This window comes from Neolamprologus brichardi, chromosome 13, assembly GCF_056152115.1.
Source record: "Neolamprologus brichardi isolate AB-2024 chromosome 13, ASM5615211v1, whole genome shotgun sequence".
In the NCBI taxonomy this organism is placed as follows: Eukaryota; Metazoa; Chordata; class Actinopteri; order Cichliformes; family Cichlidae; genus Neolamprologus; species Neolamprologus brichardi.
In genome coordinates, this window is record NC_142116.1 from 24,368,581 (window position 1) to 24,385,287 (window position 16,707).

At 39.8% G+C, this 16,707-nt stretch overlaps 2 long non-coding RNA genes across 2 annotated transcripts in view; one reads left to right on the plus strand and one right to left on the minus strand.

The window, feature by feature from the left end:
* Nucleotides 1-277: 277 nt before the first annotated feature.
* On the minus strand, nucleotides 278-3,699 carry LOC102777480 (uncharacterized). Its single transcript, XR_437195.2, has 3 exons — nucleotides 3,626-3,699; nucleotides 2,749-2,839; nucleotides 278-314 (listed from the first exon to the last, which is right to left on the minus strand). It is a non-coding gene; the product is annotated as an uncharacterized LOC102777480 (long non-coding RNA).
* Nucleotides 3,114-16,707, plus strand: part of LOC102777292 (uncharacterized) — a 91,622-nt gene continuing 78,028 nt past the window's right edge. Inside the window, exons 1-2 of the long non-coding RNA XR_437194.3 lie at nucleotides 3,114-3,285; nucleotides 5,137-5,209. This is a non-coding gene — a long non-coding RNA (uncharacterized LOC102777292). The remainder of the gene's footprint in view (nucleotides 3,286-5,136; nucleotides 5,210-16,707) is intronic.

The following is a 16,707-nucleotide window of genomic DNA, read 5'->3' on the forward strand; positions in this document are numbered from 1 at the left end:
AATTCCCATGCCCTCCAGGCGAAAGACAGAAGTGGCATCATCTGACAACTGAGTAGCGAGATTGCTTTTAAAAACTGCACTTTCATTTGCCTATGTGTGCAACAGCGCTGTGTGAAATCTTTTGGGAAAAGCACTTGTGGTGTTTACCAGCCGATGGCTTTTGTAGGAGGCGGTTCGCTTCCCTGTCTCCCCGCCACGTAGCTGGTTAAAACGCAACCTCTCCCTCGTCACCTCAGCGTGACGGTGCATCTCCAGCAGTGCACCAGGTGCCAGTCCACACCACCACAGCACCACCTTGGAGCTGACAATAGAAGCTGCATACAGTGAAAATGACAGACACCAGTAATATAATAAATGTTACAGGTGAAATGGCAGCACAGTCACCTGTGTTGGCTTAGTCACTGAATTTTGAGACTAAATTTAAGCTGGTTCTTGTCATTTAGACACCACCATAATGTCATAATGTTAAATTATAGGTAACAGAAGTGGCATCATACATAATAAATCTATTTTTTTCTTTAATGTTTATTAACTTGTAGCCTGCCTTGACAGACACTGGACATAAAAAAGCATGTAATTGGGGCTTTATGTAGGTGTCACCTGTTGTATTTATAAGCTAATTGGCATGCTCATTGTCATCCTTACACATTCATCAACAGATTGAATTTCCCTGATCCCATCTTTTGTGCGGTGGTGGCACGTGTCATCTGAGTGCCTACTAGACTGAAGCCCCATTAGTTCATTGTGCGTTATATCATATGGCTGTAATTTGAGGAAATATCTAACAAACGTGTTATGCAAGATTCTGTGGGCGCAGGAGTGCCCTCAGCGTGCCAGAAAGGGCCACCCACAGGTCACCTGCGCACCCCTTTAAATATGGATGGGCGTCAAAGCGGGGATCAGTGTCACCCTGCACGCGTCTGTGAATGGAAGTGCCTCGGGCAATCATGGAGAAACTTATATGACAAGAAATTCAGCAGATGGATGAGGTGTTTTAGGGGAAAAACCAGACCTATTTGGGCAGCTGGCTCGAACGAGCTGCGTGATCGGGGGCCAGATGTCAAGGTCAACCCCCTTCAGCTCCCAAGAGAATCAGACCCCACCCGTTCATCAAGCGTAGGACCCTTTGTTGCTGAATAGTTAACAATTTGCATAGGTGCTTGAGATAAATCAGGTGTCAAACACGCTGCGGATCCCTGTGTTGAGCATTGTGTTGATGGCATTGTCTTCCTCTGATAGCTGCCACGCGTCTGGTATCAGGTGAACAAAGCCAGATGACAACCAGAGCAAAGAGAAACCTATCAACAGTGAAGCGCAAGCAAGTGTGAAGGTGAAGGAAGAGAACTCATTTAACTGCAAAAGTGATGCGGTGACATTAAATAAACATATATTAACCTCTAATATAATAGACACTTTTAAACTGAACTTCCCAAAGAAGAATCAACTTCATTCCCACAGCTATTAGGTCAGTTAACACTAACCATTTTAATTTAGGTTAATATTTTTATAATTGTTATGATTTATTGTTGTTTGCTTTTAATTAAAGACTAAATTGTGTGGGTAAGCTAGAAACAAATTCCCCCTTTTTGGGATTAGCTCATCCTGAATATACGCTCACTGGACACTTTATCAGGTACGCTTTGCTAGTACCAGGTTGGATCCTCTTTTTCCATCAGAACTGCATACATTTCTTGTGCACAGGTTCAACAAAGTGCTGGAGACATCCCTCAGAGGAGTTTGGTCTATATAAAGGGACAGACATGGTCAGCAACAATACTCAGGTAGGCTGTGGAGTTTAAGGCTACGTTCACACTGCAGGCGAAAGCGCATCAAATCCGACTTTTTTGACCCTATGCGACCCATATCCGATCATGGTATGACAGTGTGAACAGCACAAATCCGATATTTTCAAATCCGATCTGGGTCACTTTCGTATGTGGTACTGAATCCGATACATATCCGATGTTTTAGAAATTGACTGCTGTTTGAATGGTCAGGTCGCATTAAATCCGTCTTTTACGTCACTGACACAAGACAGATGCCAATTGTCAGCTCCAGAGAAGTGCCTGAGAAGACATCGCGAACACTTCCTGGCCATCCAGTGTAGATGCCAGTGAAACTGTTGGGAAGACAACGTGAACATTTTATTTATACTGTATAATCTGCAGATTCTGACAGAAATCTGCAACTATCCTTTGAAGTACCGCTCCTCTCTAAAACAGCAATAAGGATAATTATTAGGTTATCTACATTATTATGTAAATAACAAAATAACTTAAAGCAAAAATTGGGAAACGTAAAGTCCGAAGTCTTTATATTAAGGGCCATCAGTCAAACAATACTGTTTGCTCTGGGTCTAAACAGAGCGCGTTGTGTGTGACGTCTTCTTTTGCGCATGCGGGCCGCTTTGAGCGTTCACACTAGAGCACGTTTGCTGTCGCATTTTATCTGTAGTGTGAACAAGTAGACAAAAAAATCAGATTTGATCAAAAAATCGGAATTGAGCATTAAGACCTGCAGTGTGAACGTAGTCTAAATGATGCTCAGTTGGTACTAAAGGGCCCAAAGCATGGCAATGAAGCATCCCCAAGAAAACATCAACTGTCAATACAAGGCAGGATGGATCCATATCATTTGTTGTTTATGGCAAATTCTGCCTTTACCATTAAAGTATTCAGACCTGACAATGTTGTTCCAGTTTTCTGTTGTACAGTTTTGGCGTCTGTATTGTCATTGTAGTGTTTTTACCTGAAAGGAGTGGCACCCAGGTCTTCTTCTACTGTAGCCATCTGCTTCAAGCTTTGATGTGCTGTGCATTCAGAGATGCTCTTCTGCATACCTGGTTGAAAATAGTCTTTATTTGAGTTACTGTTGCCCTCCTATCAGCTAGAAGAAATGTGGCCATTGACCTCTGACATCAACAAGGAATTTTTGGCCATAGAACTGCTGCTCAGGTCTTATTTTGGCTTTTTCAGACCCTTTCTGTGCAAACCTCAGAGATGGATGTGTGGGGGAAAATCCCAGCAGAGAACAGCTTATGAAATACTCATACAGGCAACCGACAATCATGCCATGTTCAAAGCTAATTATATTACCCTTCCTCCCCATTCTGATGCTCGATTTTAACGTCAGCAGGTCGACTTGATCATGTCTACATGTCTGCTCATAAGATACTTGCGTTTATGAGCGGTTGAACAGGTGGACCTAAAAAATTGGCCGGCGAGTTAACCCCCCCCCCCCCCACGCCATGTTTTCAAGCATGTCTCTCTTTTCCTTCTCCATCAGGTATTTAAGTTTGTATTTCTAACAGTTGAATGAATTCGTGTACTTCAGTTTTCAAGTGCTTCCTCTCAGATTGAGCTAACCTTACAGTTTATTTCATCTAATTTCATTATTCATTATTATCATTTTGTATAGTATCTGGTGAAATTATTCTGTAAATATAGCTAGCTGCTAGATAACTAATTGATAGCTTGTTAATTTAGCTAATTTCTCGGTTAGCATCAGCTAATTTAGTTTAGCAGGTAAACTTTAATTTTACCTGCGCCTTGTGAGGACCACTTGGACTCCTTTTATTACATTTTATTTTTTAATGTTGTTATTTATTTATTTATGTTAGACTTACCTTTTTGTAGGCTATGAAAGCAACTGGTGTCTTCACTGCCTCAGCAGTAAGTGGCACTTGGAAACTGCAGACTTCCATCAGCACACTACATGTTTGCCTGTAATCATTTTTAGCCTGCAGTTAGCTTCAGAAATAACATGTGGAAGCATCAAGTCAGTGATGAGGAACTTTGATAATTTAATTTTTGTGTTGTTACCAGGGAAAACACACCATAAACCCTATGTTGTATTCAGTTGTTGTGTTTATAATTTGTAACCATTAAATCTTACATATAATTCTGCTTGGAATTAAGTTAAACAGATTTTAATCTGAAACAGTGTCTATCAGTTTCCTGTTATTACTGTGTGGTATTTTGCAAAGTTCACTTTCTAACCATGATTTGCGATCGTCACAGCAGGCTAACCCAAAAGCAGGCGGGCTGCTCGCTGGATAGATCACATTAGAACTTCACTGCTATAGCTCTGCAAAGCCATGCTAAAACTGGAGTAATACAATCAATCAATCAGTCATCTCCTGACTTCACAGCACAGGAGAGCTCTGCTGGAATGCTGCTAAGCTGCAGATGTACCAGCCAAATTACTCCAGAGGGGAATTACCAGGCCATAAATCCAGACGTCAGGAGGATGGTTGTAGCCTATTTCACGGTTTAAAAAAAAAAAATTCATGCAACTTGTTTTCACAACTCCATAAAAACGTCTGGCTGTGCAGAGCTCAAACTTATCTTGGCCAACAGATCTAAACATGTTTGCATCCAAACATGGCTTCAGATCACAGGGACTTTAAACATCCTCAGAATCTGCTGTCGTTCACCATGTCCTGACAGGCCCTTTAAAGTGAATGATCTGCAGCGTGACAAACAGTTAGAACACCTAATAACCATCTCCCGCTCATTCATAATCTGCTATAAATCTGGGGCACAGTGCAGGTTTTACCGTCCTATAGATACAGGCTTAGTTATTATGTGTTGTAAAAGGCCCTTTCAGACTAAACATCTCCATCCTCAAGTGTTAAATATCCATCATCGTTACGTGTTTGTTAGCGAATCTAATTGGCTTTAGGAAAAACACATGATCCTTTCACCTATTTCAATTGTGCAGTTCTCATGTGAGTAGCAGGCAAACAACAGGCATACAGTCTAGTCAACACCACACAGTAACTACTGGCAACAGATTGTTGGCAGGTACCGGGCTTCATTATTGCTAATTAAGATGTATAAATATGCTGTCTGGCACTTTCCATCAAACTCAAAAAGTGCCAAGGTAGACAAGGTGAGGGCACGAGTACTGGTAGTGATGTTGCAGTGTGTACTCTGTGGGCACACTTCAGCTCAGCTGGCATACATCTGACTGATGCCTTCATGTGCCAGCAGCTAAACAAGCCCTGGTTTGAGGGGAGAGTGTTGCACATTTTAGGCTGAGCTAAGCAAAGTCTGCCAATGTCTTAGAGAGTCTGGCTTCACGGTGCCTCACACAGAGCACCTTGTTGAGACGCGTTGCCCGGTCTTCTTACAGATGATGGCAGTGGACGGTTTACAGGAGGAGGCATGGCCGGGAGGATGTGACATCACAGCACACCAGCGTGATAGTGAGTTCTAACCTGTTACTTTAATAAACCACAACTCAGTCTGCTTATTGATTTGAGGCTTGCTTAGACATTTTAGAGATTTAACACTGGTTTGCCTGTCATCGCTTTCAATTTAGTTTGACATAATTATTTCTAAATTTCTATAAATTTTATTGCTATGTAAAGCAACACATTGTTAAGGTTTCTCAACAGTCGTATTTTGGAATAGTTTCAGGATCTAGGTTAGAATGCTTTCCAGAATACCATGAATATTTGTTAGTTCATACATAGTGATTAATTGTGATAAAAACCAAAACAAAATCAGTATAAGATGGGACCTTCATGGCTTCTAATTAGCACGAACTCTTGTAAATATAAGTACTTAAAGCTTTGACTAAAAAGGTGACCCATGTGATCATAAAGCGACAACTAGCAAAGTGTTAGGTTATGTAGGTAGTCTCTACTGGCACCAAAAAAACAAGATGGTGACAGTCAAAAGGCTCAAATTGCGTCCATACGTGGCTGTTTGCCACATTTCTTTGTGCTGTGACACAAATGTGACATCAATCTTTTATACACAAAGATGACAAATAGTTTATAACTTAAAAAAAAAAGGGAGCAACACCTTGCTAAATCTTGCTCACAAACCTTCTTCCTGCTTGACCTCATGGGAAAAGAAAGAAAGTGTTTGGTTTTGGTCACAAGTGAGCCATTTGCAAACCCCTCTGCTTTCTTGGAAAGGAAAGAATCAGGTTTGGGGTACATTTTTGTTTGAGGAAATATAGTTCATAAGTAATGCCAGGAGCCACCAGGGAAGAGCAGGCATCAGAACTAAAGATAATTTAATTTGCATTCCCTGTGGTTTCTGGACTGGTCACCTGATTTTTCTACTGGTTCTTTTGTCTTTTGACTTCTTTTTTAAGATGTGCAGTATATGACTAATAGTGAACTTTTAAAGTCAGAACAAAAAGCATTTTTGTTCTGACAATACCCTCTGGATTTAATTCTGTGTGGCTTCCCATTGTTAGTGCCAGTGACTCCTGGGGTTATCCTTTTACACATATTTGCAAATGTGTTTTTGCAGACATCCAGGGAGCTTCCACTTGTGCGTGCAATGTAACCTTTCTTCATCCTACTCATACCACAGACGGCTCTGTGACATGTTCTCAAAGTTTGGCTGCTGAGATGAATATTTTACATTATCCAGTGGGTGATAAGGTTTTTTCTAAACGAGTTAGGTGTATTATCCATGATCTTTTATTTATTTTTAACCAGACTTGAACACTTCAAACCAAGTCATGTAGTTCTGCCCTAATAATTCAGATTTTGGCTTGCATTTTACTGAAACCTCTCTATACAACATGTTTGACAAGGACAGTTCTATAAATGAGGGTCACTGAAGAAAGCCTGTTATTCCTCCATGGTGACGAATTAGGAAAAAAATAACAATTAACCAATTGACCAATTAATAACAATCCTCTAATCTACAAAAAGTGATCATCAGGAAAGATCTATTGATGTTTCTTTGCTGTGAAAAGAGAAGCTCCATGGGCGTTCTGCACCAAACGAGATTTAAAAGGTCTTAAATCTAATTAATCTGAGATAAATAATGGTTTATGTCGTTACAAAATTGCTCATAGAGAGGATTGCAATACCATAACATGCAAAGTAATAAGTTTTAATGAAAGGCGTTGAAATGTCTGTCTCCAGCCTCATTCTCTCTGTTGGGTCTTCGCTCAGTAACTGCGAGCATTTACCTTGCACACTCATGTATACACACACAACCTCATTTTAGCATTTATTTTCAGTTAATATGTGCCTATTTACATGTGAGTTTAGTGGCTGATAAGATGATATTAATCCTTAAATATAAAAGGGTGTTACTTCCGAGGCTCATAAAAAAAATCTTTGGAAACTGATGAGCAAAAGTGTGTCCACTGATTCAAGTTCCTCACATTAGCTCCCTAGCACAGCACAGCCTTAAAGATGGCATCATCAGTCACCAGATAAAGTATATTGCTAGCATATAGTACATTTTGGGGGGAATCTATTAACGTGTCTTTAGAATAAACCAATGAGAGCATGGTTTACAACACCGTGTGCTCAGTTTGGCAAGATGTTCCTCTTTCCTACCACATGACCCCTCCATAGTTACAGGTTACTGACACGTCTTTTTCTAATAACTGGCTTCACCTCAAAAATAGATAATCCTAAAACACAGCTTTTCAGCTGACTTGTAACCAGTCAGATTTGCTTTAAAAGTCGAGTCTCACATAAACTTTATGCAACACAAAACCAACATGTCAGTGTTTCGTAATCCTCACTGCATGCCTTTGAGCACACTAATCACGGTTTGTTTTTCAAATATAACTTCACTGCAGATAATTGTGAAGCACTTCTCCAAACAGCCCAGAGTGTGTGACCAACAGTGCAGCCTCAGCCATATGGACTATCATCATTAGGACTGTGCATGTTCTTTTTCCAGCCTCCAGTATTATGGAATGTCTCCACTGTTTTCAAAGTGTCACATAGCTGCATGAAGACCTATCAAACCTTGGCTGGTGAGAAGCCCGCTAGCCTCTATGGACTCCTTTGTAGGGGGGTAAAACGCTCGCAATTTGCAAGTGAGATGAGTTGTCAAGCTTTGGAGACATGCAGGTGGCTCAATTTGTCTCCCTGTTTTGATATTGCTGAAACTCAGAGGATTGGCAAAGTGCTGGTAAAAAGCTACAAGTCTTGGGTTCAGGAGTTGCTGCAATTAATTATGTCGCCCAAGTTTTGACACCCATAACATTATGCTGTCACTCCCTCGGAGAGATGACGCTGATGTCTTTTTCCCATGAATGTAATTGCCGGATGTCTTTTACTCTCCACAGCAACCCCAGGAAAAAAAAATGGGCTGACATGTTTGATAAAACTTTGATCTGGCTCACATAAAACACGAGCTAATGCATTGTGGAAACATCAAAACCAAGGCGCTTGACTTCTCTTAACTGTGTGATGCGTTCACTTAACACTTGTTACGTCTGATGAAAGACAAACAAGTGAGATATTAACGTAATACTCTGTGACATTTTCATATAAATAAATGTCGGTTTAAACCATGAATCAGAGTGGAGCCTTGGTACGGCTTGAGTCTAAAGGTGCACAGGAAGTGAGATGTTGTCAGGTTTTAGTGTAGATTTAGAGTATCAAAGTCAGTTTATGAAACCAAAAAAGATAAAAATGAAAAATTGTCCAACTGTTTGTTGGTGAAAATATTAATTTGACTGGAGGAATTAGCTTTTGCCCATATTTGGTAATTGTTGCATTAAGAAAATAATCATTATTATTAACTGTCACACTAGTTTGCAGGAAACCATAAGTTTAATGCCAACTTTAAAGATCTACCTAAGAATGGAGGAAAGCTGCTGCCGTGTAGTGTTTCAGTTTCACTGCCTTTGAATAACAAAGTATTTGACGTTTTAGTTAGGCTTGAATAACTCTGTGCAACAGCTTTCTGTAGGCCTTAGCAACCCGATGATGATGTTGCTCAGATTGCAAAGAAGTTTAAATGAAATTATTGTGGTCGTTTCAGTTACACTGTGTTTAGATTTTGACTGTTGTTGAATTTTGAAGCTGTTTCCATTATTTCTGTAGCTGAGAACAATGATAAGGTTTCTCCAGGACCAAGATTCCCTTGATGACATCTGGCCAGGTTCTTCTTCAGAGCGTTTGTTAACACTCCTAAATACAGCAGCATTCCCAAAGTCACGCAAACCAAAGAGCAAGTAAGAAAAAATCCTCTATTCAGGGCACATGGAAAACAACTATACTGTAATATACAACGTGTCGTCAGTCCATCAATGTTTTGCTTTAAGACTATTTTAACAGCATCCCGCATTTGAAGCGATTGTATTCAGCATGATTAGCATGGCATGGAGGTGTTTTGAGACGACAGCAGTAGTAGAGAAGTTAGGCTAGGTGGTGGTTCGTCTGGGGGTATGAAGTTGGAACATGCAGTTCCCTCTCTTCGAGCGGTGAACCAGAACCAAGTGGAGTGAGGCTGGCAGGCCACAAGAGCACCATTGTTCTTCACATTAATCAAACTGAGGAAGGGCAGGTAGCATTTCCCCAGCCCACCCTACATGTACACCCTGCCAACCTCCATGAATGGACTGCTTTTTTAGCTGGCAGCGATTGGCCATCGGAGCTCCGAGAGGATGTGTGTCTGTTTAATTAGTGTGATGAGCTCAGCGGAGTTTATGTGCAGTGTCGGACACCAGGTATTAACCCCTCGAGTTTGACCCTGTGAGGGGGGCGGCCGACCTCACTCTTGACATCTTTCTTTCCACTGTTCTCGCTTTCCTTCTCTTCATTAGAAAAAGGCAGATTAGACAGGGGAAAGGCAATGTAGAAGAGGGGGAGACTGGCCCCAACCTCAGCCTCCATTTTTTTTTTGGTGTTCTTTTTTAGCAGCCCCTATTTGTGGACTCGCACTCAGATGAGGAAATAAATTACCGCTATGATATTTCTAGTGTCATTAGGGTACTGAGATGTGCTTATCACTTTTGTGGTATATATGGTGTATATTACGCTTGATGATTTATGTCAAGAATTGAGGTGCAATAGAAACTGTCACAAGTGTGATTTAAACAATCTCAGATTTATGAAAGCAAACCTCTAAGACAAAGATGTTATCTAGATAGTGAAAGACATATTTAAAACCATAATTAGAGCTGTGGTCTTCTTCTCTCTGTACCATAAACAGCTATATAAAAAGACACGTAGATCATTCACTGGCGGCTGCCTTACATACTTGCTGGATGAGAGAGTGCAATGTGTTAACATCACCCAGGGGCACTGTTTTCTAATTCATTTAACCACACCAGTGTTTTCCTAAAAGCTTCAGCTGGCAATTAAAAACCATGAAAAGATACGAAAACATTCTTACCATGCCAGATGCGCTCCACAAAGGTAAAACAACCACTTCAGGCACAATCAAAGCTTAGGATATCACCCTTTATCGGATTATGCACTTTATTAGTTCAGTGGAACAAACACGAGCACTTGAGGGGCATCTACTTTAGGATTTTAATGCCTCCTTTACTCGCAGATGGTTAGTTTGTACAAGAGCAATTAATTAGTCGAACTGTTTTCTGTCTTTCTTATTTTCTGACTAATTGTTCAGAGAAAGTGACACGGTCGGCGCAGGAGCACACGCCTAAAAGTTAAAGGGCACTTAGAGGTCACTTCCACGGATGAGTTATGGTAATGATTTAGGAAACAAGTTTGAATTAATTCCATAAATGGCTAATTTGTTAAACCATCTGGCAATCATTTTAAAGCTTTTAGCTCAGTCCAGCTTGGGATTTTTATAGGATTACGGCATAAGGACATCCTATAAGCACATTATGCAAGCAACTGCAGTGCATGGCAGAGTGAGAGGTAGGAGAAGAGGTCATTTTTTTAAGTGAATTTGTAGTCAAATTAACTTTAAGTAAATATATCCTTCTTCCTACTGATGAACCAGAACATGCTAAAACTGAATCCCAGTTTTTTTTGTGTGTGTTGTTGTTGTTGTTGTCAAAGGGTATGTAAGACTCTGGGTTGTATTTATTAATACCACCCTTGGTACTAAGGGAGTGCGGAACAAAGAGCTGGAGTCACAGCATGTCAGCTCTCTAAAAGGCGCTGTTTGCTGCACCCCCTCTGAAAACACTTTATTAATTGGATTTAGATATTTGCAAAATGATCTATTTAATGGGATTACCACTCGTATAATGATCTTATTTATGAGGGAAGCAATCCAAGCTTTGAGGCAGGCTGATAATGCATTTCCAGCTCTTTGGCAGTTAATGTTGTGTTACAAGGGGAGATAAAGTTGAAGTCCCATTGTAAATGAATAGGTAAGGTAGCCCGGTGAAATGGAGCTGGTGTGGTGGCAGGTCAGACGGGCTTGAGTAGCTGCACTCGCATTCCAGAGCCCTGTCTGGACTGTAGGCTCAGTCCTGCTGAACTCCTTACAAGTTCAAGGCAGACGTAAAGAGCGAAGGAGGAGGGGATGGAGACAGATAGAGCCCCCCCCCCTCTTCTTACCTCAGCAGCATAATGGCCCTTTCTTACATCTTTATCCACTTCAATATCTCGCTGAAGCTTTTACAGACCCCGTTTCCACTTAAATGCCTGAAGGTAATGTCCTACCTTTCCCTCTGCTGTCCTCTCCGTGCCAGGAAAATTGATTTAATCTAGTCAACGACAGTACCGGTATCAGACACTCTGCGTGCATATATATATATTTTTTAGACAAAATATCACAAAGCGAATATTTTCAGTTGTTTATTGTGGCTCTTTAAATGGATGTTTCGTGTTTGCCAAGACATTTAAGCTGTTGGATGATTTCCCTCATGGAGGTTTTAGCTCCGTTTGTATCTTTTCATGTAGTGTTGAGCCACTAATGCAGGAGAAAAAAAAAAGTGCGTATGTAAATGCTCGTCTTTTCTGCAGAGCTCACAGACTTTAAAACATTACCATTTCAATATAACACTTGATTTATATGTGCTTAAAAAAATAGGTTATAATCTTTTACTTTAAAAGGATGTATTCTCAAATGAGATTATGTTAATAGACTGTAATTTGCATAAAACGGGTGGAAATATTAAACCAGATTAAAAATTCAGAATATTTAAGAGTTTTATCCATGCTGTTAGTCAACAAATATATTCATTTTCCTGGAGAATATTAGAGCCTAAATGTGACATTCTAAAAAAAAATATAAATAAAAACACACACGCACGCAGAAAGTAATAATTCCTTATATGAGGACTTAGAGGAACAGCTCCTGTGAGGTAAACTATTACTTTATGTGTCCCGTTCGTGCTGTTCAGCCTAGTGTGATTTTAGGGTCTTTTGAGCATTAGTCTCAGATGAAGGCTGAGGCACAATGTGAGGCTTGCGACAAAGAGTGCCCTCACAGGCCTCCATTCAAGACATTAATCTGCAGACAAGTGTCTTTTTTGTGTCTCGGAGTCTTATTTTCATCGCCATCAATTTAGTACACAGATTGAAAGTGAATCAGGCTGCGCTCTCAAGTTCCACACGCTCAGTCCCTCCACCTCCCTTCCTCAAAAGGTCAGCCAGACTTTTTCTTTACATTTAAGAACGATGCTTTAAATGTCAACATAATTTTTAAAAAAAAAAGCCAAACACAATATATACTTTAGTAACTATGTGAATAATCCAGTGTGTTGTTGAAAAATGATATTCGTTTGCAATTACATAACAAAACCAATATTAAATATTAAACATGAAATAAAAATAATAATAATAATAAAAGAAAGAAGGAAAATAATAATAGTAATAATAATGAAATGATACCTGTACTATATATGAATATATAAATACACACACATCCTGTAATGTTGCAAGATGTATGTGCATCATGCAGTATATGTCTTAAAAATATGTACATAATAAAATGCATATATACCAACACACCACCCAATACACAATCATCAGTACTGCACTTTCAAATCTACATGTAAGACATAGAAAGGAGAGTAAACAGTCTCTTAGCTCAAATAAAAATGATCCTGATTGATCCACTGCATTTTAATGGTGTATTGATAATGAACACCCATTTTTGGAATTATTCGAGTGTCTATTTATATTAATATTATATATTAATATTAAATAATTTTTTTTCTTTTTAACCTTATGTCTAAATTTTATTTTTCCATGTTTATTATATTTTATTGCTGCTATTGTTCTTGTGTTAATGCAAGGTGACCTTGAGGGTCTTAAAGGTGCCTATAAATAAAATGTATTATTATTATTATTATTATTATTATTATTATTATTATTATTATTATTATTATTATTATTATCTCACTATTGTATTGCCCTAGGAGCATTATTTTAACAGTGATCCGCAGCAGTTTTAGGTGTCAGCACACTTTCAGCCTCATGCTCTGCATAAAAACTTTGATTGAATCCTCAAAAAGAACCACGCACCTTTAAATCTCAATTATAACTTGTACATTTAGACTGTTATCGATCCTTTTTTAGCTTAAAGTGTATATTTACTCCGCTTACCTTAGTCTTAAAGTGTATATTTATTTCTTACTCTTCCTATATTTATTGTTGGGGTTTTTTGCACTGAATGGAGCCTCGTTGTCTCGTCTCTCTATATACTGTACTGTATATAGCAGAGATGACAATAAAGTTTAATTTTACATGTCCCATGAGTTAGATGTAATAAATTATAACAGCGCTGTGTTACATTTTTACTCGTTTGTTTTGCTTCATCTTGTACACTTGTACTGAAAAGAAAGAAAAAGAACCACAAACAGCTGATAACCTTAAGTGACTTGTGTGAGCACACCCCTGCAGTGAATCAAATGTGAAACAGCACTGCAGCCCTTATTTGTCATGTACTGCACACTGCCCCTTGTGGTGTACTACAAACTGAGATTGAGATTGTGACTTGGCAGCAAGATCCTCTCTTTGCCCTGAGGCTTACACATTTGTACACTCATTTATTTATTGGTTTATTTGAATAGCTTTGCTATTGTGAACTTTGGATACGTTTTTATTTTCATTTTGTCTCGCTACAATACAGTCCAGAGTGATATTTCTTCCATCTGGCAATGGCCGTTTCTGTGACAGCTTTCCCTGCTTTATGGGTTAGAGTTAAAATTATCTTTACAATATGTTATGCAAAAGAATCCCTCTCATAATAGCCGGGTCAGTAAGACCCCGTATTAAATTAGTGTAAAAACCTGACATCCCTTTTCCACCTCATTGTAAATTTGTGAGGCTTTAATCGACTGCAGATGTGTGTGCGTCGCCTCTTCTTTATCAGGGAGTTATTACTTTCTAAATAATAGCTCAATGGGCTGCCCTTAATGCATTTATGAAAGCTGCCTTTCTGACCTGTGCTCGGTTTCTTTAATTGAAGCAAACAGATTTGCTGCATTTTGTGCGTTTTGATGTTCCAATTTTCTCGATATAGATTTATGACGTGTCAGCGGCTGAGGTCACTGCCCTATTAGAGATTTATGAAATGCCCACCAGGCACTATTATTCGAGCTCAATAAATCATGCCAGCCATTTTTATTTTATTTTACTAGAATGTGCTATAAGCCTGATCAAATGCATCTATGCGATATGGAGTGTTTTTTATTTAAGATGATTCCAGGGCATCTGCTTGGAAGGCAGCACCGCATTTGTCAGAGCAGAGATGATGTTCATTTTGGGCTTGACTCGTTTAATCACAAAGCATTTATGTTTCCGTATCTTTTGTAGTCACTATGGTGGTAGCCATATGAGAAGTCCCTAATGATACAGCTGCTGTAATCCCCGTAGGCCCCAAAGCCTTTTTATTTCAAATGTGGCAACATAAGAACTCGTCCATTGTAAAGTGGAGCATTGTCCAAACATCCTGCTGGCAGTTTTCCTAAACACTGCTGAATAGAAACATCCAAATGTAAGAGAAGTGTTGCACTTCCTCACATGAAACCCAAAGTAGCACAAATTAAGTGGAGATCCTTGTGAGGCGTATGTCTTAGACAGGTTCAGGTTGTAGTCTTAAGGTGACGGGGGTTGAAGATGAGTGGTGCAAAGGATGTGGATCAGTTGTTATTTTATGACTTGCACAGGCTTATAATGTTGGTTCCTTTGATTGGGAGCGGTGGGCGTAAGTGTTGTGTTCTGGTGGGCAGAGACAGTTAATGTCCCAGATCTACAGTATGAATAAAGTCATATTGTGAAGTGTGTGGGCTGATATGCTTGGCAGTCAACCCTGACAAGTAGATTAGCTCTTACTGGGCCACCTCTGAATGGCATGCACACGACTCAAGCGTTTCCAGTCATGGCGCTACATATCAAACATCTAACGCCCAGCAACACAGATGAAAGCACATCAAAACACGGGGAAAAAAACCTAAAAAAAAAAACCTGCTCTATGTTTTGTGGCTTCTCCACAGCTGCAATGGTTAACAGGAGTCAAAAATTGGCATGTCTAAAAAGTGGGATAATGATTATAAATGTGACAGGCTGAAAACTAATTACAATTGTCTCACTGTGTTTTCCAATAATGCCTCTAACATTTCTATAAAACTCATTTAAATCTTCCACAAGTCCAAAATTCAGTCTTGCTCTAAAGCCATTTGGCACATTTTTCTTCAGTTTACATTTAGAGAGGATTAGCTGAAGAGCTGAAAATAATCATGCCAGATGTCTGCTGCAGACTACCTCCCCGGTGGGCATTTGATTTTATTGAGTTTTTATCGAATCTTAAGTGAATACACTCTGGGATCCTCGTAATGCACGGCCTCATGTTGTGAAGTCATGTACGCAAACTGAATATCATGTCACATTTTTACAATAACAGTAAAAAAAAAACAAAAAACAAAACTCAAACACGCCCTTTGCTCATGTGAATGCATGAGGAGGAGTTCAAACAGTCAGCAACGATCTGTTTATAGCCAAGTTAAACAGACAGCACATAGCTTAACTGGGCAGACTGGTGGAACAAACAGCATTATAAATAAGCCAAATTCAATGACAGGTTTAAACACTAAACCACATCTGTACACTTTATAAAAAGGCATGGTAAATGTCACTGTCTTTGAAATGTGTCTGAAAAATCAGCTGCCGCTCACACCGATTCATTAAAGCTGCGGAGATGATGAACAAATGGAATTAAGGGTTATGAGAATTTTTTTTGGAGGGGAGGATTTGTGTCTTTCTGGTGTTACAATGGACATATTCAAATTCTGAAAAATATATTATACGTATTCAAATATTGAAAATAAAAAATCGAGCAGTAAAGGCAGGCGTCATATGCCCTGGCCTGTCCTAGATATTTCGCGGTCCTCTGAGACTGTGCCAGTGTTTGTCGGATTTGTTTTTTAACTTTAATGAGCTCCTCTGGAATGCAGTGTCTCCCACATGTCTTGCGGAGGGCGGGGCCTTCTTATTGCTGCCACATGTTAGGCTCCTAGTGACTCTTCCAGGCTTGTGTGGTCAGCCAGTTCAAAGAGCCCAGGCTCATTTGTTATACAACTTTATGTAACAACAAGCCGATGCTTCAGCGTGTCTGAAGAGGCAACAAAGGAATGCCGCCCTTCTCTCTTTCTTTGTCCTAACTGGTTCTGCCCGGAGAGACTTTCATATCATCTGTTTTTCTAATTAGCATGTTTGGTGGACAGTATGGGCTATTGTGCCGCAACGTGCTGCAGAAATCCTTTATTTGAGCCCGCTTGAGCGTTTGAACTCTGACAGTAATGTTTGTTGGATGGCTGTGGTGAACGGTAGTAGTCGATCACTGTCACTGGCAGAGCGGTGCACCGTGCCGCATATGGCAACAATCTGACATGGTAGTCCAGCTGAGGTTATGTGTGACTAGGTGTGGGCCCGCGGATCAAACCGACTCGATCAATTCTTCTGTTAGCCATTTCTATGCAGGAGTCGGCTGCAGATTCACCGCTGGTGGCTGACAGGATATCTCAGCAGGAGAACAAACTCTGGCCTCAGCG